This window comes from Melanerpes formicivorus, unplaced genomic scaffold (genome assembly GCF_026170545.1).
Source record: "Melanerpes formicivorus ecotype bairdi unplaced genomic scaffold, bMelFor1.0.p_v2 SCAF_158, whole genome shotgun sequence".
NCBI lineage: Eukaryota > Metazoa > Chordata > Aves > Piciformes > Picidae > Melanerpes > Melanerpes formicivorus.
Window position 1 is genome coordinate 110,205 of NW_027142510.1, and position 8,032 is coordinate 118,236.

An 8,032-nucleotide genomic window follows, 5' to 3' on the forward strand; every position below is an offset into this window, starting at 1 on the left:
CCATTGGAATGTGCTGCCCAGGGAGGTGGTGGAGTCCCCATCCCTGGAGGTGTTCCAAAAAAGAACTGGATGTGGCACCCGGAGCCATGGTTTAATTGTGAGGAGGGGATAGGGATGCAGACATAGGAGGGAATTGATGAGATCTGAGGTCTCTTCAAACGTGGTTGATTATGTGAGACTGGGAGGTACTAGGAGGAACTGGGGGTTACTGGGAAGTACTAGAAGGTACTGGGAGGCTGTGGAAGGACTCTGGGGGTGGAGGGTTACTGGGGGGGAGTGAGGGGCACTGGAGAACTATAAGGGTTAACTGGGAGGTACTGGGAAGGGCTCTGAATGGCACTGGGAAAAACTCAGAGACTGCGGAGAGACTTTGGGGCAGTCTGGAGGGGCTCAGGGGGGCACTGGGAGCTACGGGGACATACTCTCAGTGCTCCCAGTTGGGTTCCTGCTGCTTCCAGTTGTCTCCCAGGGCTCCAGATCTGACTCCAGGTGCTGCAGGTATGGCTCCCAGACTCTCCCAGAAACTTCCAGCCCCTACCAGTCTCCTCGCAGACTGGGAAAGGTGTAGGAGAAAATGGGATGGACTGGGAGGCTGTAAAGGGCTCTGGGAGGGAAATGGGGGGCTGACGGGGGTACTGGGAATTCCTGGGTCATGCTCCCAGTTGTTTCCCAGTTGTCTCCCACGACCCTTGATCCTTTCAAATGGCCCCACGAGTACTTTACATATCCCCAGACCATTTTAGGTGTCCCCAGACCCGCTGCGGCGCAGGCGCCGTATCCATAGCGACCACCGGGACGCTGCCCCTCTGTCGCGAGCAGAGCCGGGCTAGGGCGCAGGCGCCGTATCCATAGCGACGACCGGGACGCTGCCCCCCTGGCGCCAGCAGAGCCGGGCTAGGGCGCAGGCGCCGTATCCATAGCGACCACCGGGACGCTGCCCCTCTGTCGCGAGCAGAGCCGGGCTAGGACGCAGGCGCCGTATCCATAGCGACCGCCGGGACGCTGCCCCCCTGGCGCCAGCAGAGCCGGGCTAGGGCGCAGGCGCCGGATCCATAGCGACCACCGGGACGCTGCCCCTGTGGCGCCAGCAGAGCCGGGCTAGGGCGCAGGCGCCGGATCCATAGCGACGCTCGAGTCAAGCTCTCCGCTCTTCCCCTAAGAATTTTCGAGCATTCAGCGCAGTTAGGCTGCAGAAATTAGCTCCCCCGGGGCGGCACACGCCGCGGCACGGCTGCACTGCCGGCCGTTACACACCGGGTGGCAGCACTGAGCTCCCACGGGGCGGTATACGCCGCGGCACGGCTGCACTGCTGGCCATTACACACCGGGTGGCAGCATTGAGTTCCCACAGGGCGGCACACGCCGCGGCACGGCTGCACTGCCGGCCGTTACACACCGGGTGGCAGCACTGAGCACCTCCCTGGGCGTGGGCAGCAGCCGGGCCCCCACGTGGGTTTTATTTTCCAATGCTAAAAGCCTTTTAGAAGCAGAGAGGGCAGACAGGGGTCGTTTCCAAAGCTTTCTTACGCACCAGTCACTCCAAGCTCTCCCTCTCCAGCTGCAAACCAGAGGTTTGCCTCCGCCTCGCCTCACCCCAGTACTTACACTTTTAAAGATAGTGTGGTCCCCTCGGAGAATTTTCAGCACTTTAGGGGGGGGGCCCCCAGCCCTCGCTCACCTGCTCCTCTGCTGCAGCAACCCCCTGCCCCACGTGGCAGAACCAGCCCACCCACAATCCCCCCACTCCCTTTGATTCGCCCCCAAAAAGGCACAAAATAAAGCAAACTGCCCAGCCAGCACCTCCTGCCTTTCACAGCAAGGACTGAACATTGCAGCTTTGGCCAAGACTATCAGCCCAAAGGAAGGCCTGGCCCCTGAGGAGCTAAATGCAAGTGAACTGTCTGACACCACCACAGTCCTGTGAATGTTGCAAAGCAGTAGTGCATGCAGTATAATAATTCGAAAGTTAAGGGCTGCTCAAGCTTTACACAAAGTATCCTGTTCAGTTTTGGGTTCCACTTAACACAAAGTAAAAGTATAAAAGGTCAGAGGGAAAGCCAACTCTACCTCTGAACTACAGCAAGAAATACTGGAATCAAGGGGCCCTTTCTTCTGCTATTAATAGATGAAGAGAACATGAAAACTGATGGGCTAAACCAACAGGGCAAGATTAGAATAACTAGTATGTTGAGGATTGTTTTGAGCAAGAGGGGCCTTGGTCCCAGGAACGCCTGTGCAATTCAGGCCTTGAAGAATTCTCTGTTGGTAATATAGTGGTGCCGTAAGAGACGTGAGAAAGTGCTGATTGCTTGGTATGCTGAAGTCCAGCTGCCCCTGAGAAGGGAGGCAAGCAAGATAAGGAGGAGGCGAGATCTGGGGAAGAGAGCAATTAGGCCGGATAGAAGAATTCCACAGAGTTGTGAAAACAATGATGTAACCTTTTAGAGAGCAACCAATAATATGTTGCCAAGTGGGCATAATTATAGCAAACTGCATATAAGATGTGTCTGATGCTCAATAAAGTTGGATTCCGCTGATCAAATTGGTCGAATAGTGGCCCCTTCTTGCGGCAGATTGGACCATTACACTCTGTGCTGGGTTAGGAACTGGCTGGAGGGCTGGGCCCAGAGAGTGGTAGTGAACGGTGCCACATCCAGCTGGAGGCCAGTTACCAGTGGTGTCCCCCAGGGATCAGTGCTGGGCCCTGTCCTCTTCAACATCTTCATCGATGATCTGGATGAAGGGGTAGAGTCAGGCATCAGCAAGTTTGCATATGACACCAAGTTAGGGGCAGATGTTAGTCAGTTAGAGGGTAGAAAGGCTCTGCAGAGGGACCTCAACCGACTGGACAGATGGGCAGAGTCCAATGGGATGGCATTCAACAAGTCCAAGTGCCGAGTGCTGCACTTTGGCTACGGCAATCCCATGCAGAGCTATAGGCTGGGGTCGGAGTGGCTGGAGAGCTCCCAAACAGAGAGGGACCTGGGGGTGCTGATCGACAGCCACCTGAATATGAGCCAGCAGTGTGCCCAGGTGGCCAGGAGGGCCAATAGCATCCTGGCCTGCATTAGGAATAGCGTGGCCAGCAGGAGCAGGGAGGTCATAGTGTCCCTGTACTCTGCTTTGGTTAGGCCGCACCTTGAGTACTGTGTCCAGTTCTGGGCCCCTCAGTTTAAGAAGGACATCGAAACACTTGAGCGTGTCCAGAGAAGGGCAACAAGGCTGGGGAGAGGCCTTGAACACAAGCCCTATGAGGAGAGGCTGAAGGAGCTGGGATTGTTTAGCCTGGAGAAGAGGAGGCTCAGGGGTGACCTCATTGCCCTCTACAACTACCTGAAAGGTGGTTGTAGCCAGGAGGGAGTTGGCCTCTTCTCCCAGGCAACCAGCACCAGAACAAGAGGACACAGTCTCAAGCTGAGCCAGGGGAGGTTTGGACTTGAGGTGAGGAGGAAGTTGTTCACCGAGCGAGTAATTCATCATTGGAACGGGTTGCCCAGGGAGGTGGTTGAGTCATTGACCCTGGAGGCGTTCAAGGGGAGATTGGACGTGGCATTTGGTGCCATGGTCTAGGCATGGGGTCTGTGTTGATAGGTTGGACTCGATGATCCTCGAGGTCCTTTCCAACCTAAGTGATACTGTGGTACTGTGGTAAAAGGGATGAGCTGGGAACTAGGTTTTGGGGGGGGGGGCATGGGTACGGGGTCTCTGGGGACTGATTGGGAGGTGTAGGCAGGCTAGAAATTGTTTGAGGGAGTGCAGAGGGGTTCTTAGTACTACGTAGAGCTTCATCTGGGGGTGTCAGGGTTTTGGGGGGGGGCGTGAAGGGTCATAGAAGTGAATTGTAGTGTGCCAAAAGGGATGAGCTTGGAACTGGGATTGGTGGGGGGCCGGCCATGTATTCGGTTGGCTCTGGGGTCTGACTGGGAGGTGCAGGCAGGTTAAAGAGGGTTTGAGGGTGTGCAGAAGTGTCGTTAGTATTCCGTAGGGCTTCGTCTGGGGGTGTCAGGGTTTTGGGGGGGTCGTGAAGGGTCATAGAATACAATTGTAGTGTGCCAAAAGGGACGAGGTGGGAACTGGGTTTGGGGGGGGGGGGGGTGGCATGGGTACGGGGGGCTGTGGGGTCTGACTGGGATATGCAGGCAGGTTAAAGAGGGTTTGAGGGTGTGCAGAAGTATTCTTAGTACTCCGTAGGGCTTCTTCTGGGGGTGTCAGGGTCTTGGGGGTGTCGTGAAGGGTCGTAGAAGTGAATTGTAGTGTGATAGAAGGGACGAGCTGGGATCTGGGTTTGGGCAGGGGGGGCATGGGTACGGGGGGCTGTGGGGGCTGACTGGGATATGCAGGCAGGTTAAAGAGGGTTTGAGGGTGTGCAGAAATATTCTTAGTACTCCATAGGGCTTCTTCTGGGGGTGTCAGGGTCTTGGGGGGGTCGTGAAGGGTCATAGAAGCAAACTGTAGTGTGCCAAAATGGACGAGGTGGGAACTTGGTTTGGGGGGGGGGGGGGGGGGGGCATGTATTCGGTTGTCTCTGGGGGCTGACTGGGAGGTCCAGGCAGGCTAAAAAGGGTTTGAGGGTGTGCAGAAGTGTTCTTAGTACTCTGTAGGGCTTCGTCTGGGGGTGTCAGGGTTTTGGGGAGGTCATGAAGGGTCGTAGAATCAAATTGTAGTGTGCCAAAAGGGACGAGGAGGAAACTGGGTTTGATGGGGGGTGGCATGGGTACGGGGGGCTCTGGGGGCTGACTGGGATATGCAGGCAGGCTAGAACGTGTTTGAAGAAATGCAGAGGGGTTCTTAGTACTCTGTAGAGCTTCATCTGGGGGTTTCAGGGTTTGCGGGGGGGGGGGGGCATGAAGGGTTGTAGAAGCGAATTGTAGTGTGCCAAAAGGGACGAGCTGGGAACTGGGTTTTGGGGGGTGAGGGGGGGCATGTATTCGGGGGTTTCAGGGGGCAGACTGTAAAGTCCAGGCTAGTTAAAAAGTGTTTGAAGGAGTGCAGAAGGGTCCTTAGTATTCTGTAGGGCTTCGTCTGGGCATATCAGAGTTTACGGGGGGTTGTGTAGGGTCATAGAAGCGAATTGTAGTGTGCCAAAAGGCACGAGGTGGGAACTGGGTTTGGGGGCTAGGGGCATGTATTCGGGGGACTCTGGGGGCTGACTGGGATGTCCAGGCAGGTTAAAAAGGGTTTGAGGGTGTGCAGAAGTGTCCTTAGTATTCCACAGGGCTTCGTCTGGGTGTGTCAGGGTTTTGGGGGAATCTCTGGGGGGTCCTGAATGGGATCGTTGCAGGGTCAGGAGGACAAGTGGGTAATGGGTTGGGTGAGTGGCAAAGATTTGGGGGGCGATTTGGGGTCCAGGCAGGATCAAAAGTGTTTGAGGGCATCCGGAAGGGCCTCTACCATTTTGGAGGACTTTGTCTGGGGATGTCAGGGTTTTGGGGGAGTCGCTGGGGGGGTCTGAATGTGATCGTTGCAGCGGCAAAAGGACGAGCAGTGTAACGGATTGGGGAGTGGCAATGATCTGGGATTCTGGGGGCTGATTTGGGGGATCCAGGCAGGCTAAAGAGTGTTTGACCGTGTTCAGAAGGGTCCTTAGAATTCCATAGGGGATCGTCTGGGGGTGTTAGGGTTTTGGGGGCAGCCTGGGGGGGCTGAATATGATGGCAGCGGATTAAAAGAGACGGGATTGGAACTGGGCTGGGGGGGGTGCATGAATTTGGGGGCCTCTGGGAGGCTGTGGGGGGGCCCTGGCTGGTTGAAAAGGGTTTGAAGGTGTCAGGAAGGGTCCCTACGATTTGGGAGGGCTTCCTCTGGGGTTGTCAGGGTTTGGGGGGGGGGTCTCTGGGGTCTGTAACTCAGCAGCACAAGCTTCCAGCCGAAGCCGCTGTTCCCTTTCTAGTGCAGATTGCAGTCTCTCACCTCTCAACCTGGGGCTTTGTCCGAAGCTCAGCTGGAAGAGACGAAACTTGCTGCTTCTGCTTCTCCTGTAGCTCCTGGCTCCTCACATCACATCGGGGTCACCATTTGCCGCTGTGGGGCACAGTGCAGCACCCACAGCCATGAGGGTGGAATTCAAGCAGGGGGTTAGGGAGCGCCCAGGTCAGGAGCTCCTGCCCATGGCAGCAAGCCCCCAAGACTAATTCCTGCCTGCATGCAGCTTGCATTCGAAGCTCTGCTCTGGCTGCAGGGCAGTGGTTAACCTCCTCTGCTCCTTCCTGGCTGGCAATGCTTATCAAGGCAGCACAGGTGACTCTGATCTCAGCTACAGGAGTTGCTAATTAAGGCACTGCAGCTGCTTCCCATTCCATCTCTCCTGGCAGTTTCTCATCTTCAATCATCCAGCCCGGGGGACACAATTCCCAACACCTGACACCCCCATATGAGCCCCTCCCACATGGCAGAGACCCTTCTGCACAGCCTCAAACACTTTTTAGCCTTCCTCGACCGCCCAATCACCCCCCAGAGACCCCCCAATCCATGCCCCTCCCACCCTCTTCCCTGCTCATCCCTTTTGGCACACTACAATTCCATTCATGACCCCCCATGCCCTCCCAAAAACAGTGACACCCCCATACGAGCCCCTAGGCAATTGTAAGGACCCTGCCAGACATCCTCAAAGCATTTGGACTCTGCCTGGACCCCCAAATCACCCCCCAGAGCCCCCCAAATCTTTGCCACCCCCCCCAACCCGTTACCCAGCTCGTCCTTCTGACCCTGCAATGTTCCCGTTCGGGACCCCCCAGGGATCCCCCCAAAACCCTGACACCCCCAGACGAAGCTCTCTGAAATCATAAGGACCCTTCCGGACACCCTCAAACCCATTGGACCCTGTCTGGACCCTACAATCCCCCCTCAGAGACCCCCAAATCCATGCCCCCCCACCCCCACCCCAATTCCCAGGACGTCCTTTCAGGCCAAGCATTACACACGCGGTGGCAGCCATGAGCGCCAACGGGGCAGTATGCGCTGGTGCACAACTGCAGTGCCGAGCATTACACACGCGGTGGCAGCACTGAGTACTTCCCTGGCACAGGGAGCAGCTCAGCTTCGCCTTGTTCAGATTACAGCCTCACAGTCTCACAGTATCGCCAAGGTTGGAAGAGACCTCAAGGATCATCGAGTCCAAGCTGTCACCACAGACCTCATGACCAGACCATGGCACCCAGTGCCACATCCAATCCCCTCCTGAACACCTCCAGGGATGGGGACTCCACCACCTCCCTGGGCAGCACATTCCAATGACAAACGACTCTCTCGGTGAAGAACTTTCTCCTCACCTCCAGCCTAAACTTCCCCTGGCACAGCTTGAGACTGTGTCCTCTTGTTCTGGTGCTGGTTGCCCGGGAGAAGAGCCCAACCCCCTCCTGGCTACAACCTCCTTGCAGGGAGTTGTAGGGTTAGCTTTAGGGTTAGGTAGTTGCGAGGAGCCTCTGGGGTACCTCACAACCCACTCGCTGGGCTCCAACTCAGCTAAATCACAAGGTGCCCCTCGAGTACACTCAGTCTTTGTTTGCTCTCCCTGTGCCTGTCAGCCTGCCTGCACCAATGGCCTGGCGCTCCCAGCGGCCTGACCACGCCCCTCCCTCTCGCACCAATGGCCTGGCGCTCCCAGCGGCCTGACCACGCCCCTCCCTCTCGCACCAATGGCCTGGCGCTCCCAGCGGCCTGACCACGCCCCTCCCTCTCGCACCAATGGCCTGGCGCGCCCAGCGGCCTGACCACGCCCCTCCCTCCTACCCCACTCTCCAGGCCGCAAGCGGGGCCCAGGCTGCTGCCTGCAGCTCGCAGCCTGAGAGCCTCTGCTGCTGCCGCCGGGGGTTAAATCTCCGGCGGCTTCTCCGGGAGCGCCCCCGGCCGCGTCGCCCTCTCAGGCAACCTGGCGAAAGCCTCTGAGTCGGGTCGGATCCCCTCTGACCCTCTCCGTGTCTCCGGGAGCCCTCTTTCCTCTTCTAAAGACCTCAGCACAGCCCGGAGCCAGCCGCTGCTGCTGGAGTTGCCTCACAGCTCACAGTCTGAGACAGCAGGTTTGAAGCTCCTGCCT

At 57.3% G+C, this 8,032-nt stretch overlaps 1 long non-coding RNA gene across 2 annotated transcripts; it reads right to left on the reverse strand.

Annotated features, from left to right (window-relative positions):
• Window positions 1–1,983: 1,983 nt before the first annotated feature.
• LOC137457064 (uncharacterized) lies at window positions 1,984–7,640 on the reverse strand. Of its 2 annotated transcripts, none has more exons than XR_010991207.1 (3): window positions 7,269–7,640; window positions 5,911–6,021; window positions 1,984–2,733 (listed from the first exon to the last, which is right to left on the reverse strand). It is a non-coding gene; the product is annotated as an uncharacterized lncRNA (long non-coding RNA). The 2 variants fall into 2 exon arrangements; XR_010991208.1 differs by lacking the exon at window positions 7,269–7,640 and adding an exon at window positions 6,921–7,232.
• Between the last annotated feature and the right edge of the window lie 392 nt (window positions 7,641–8,032).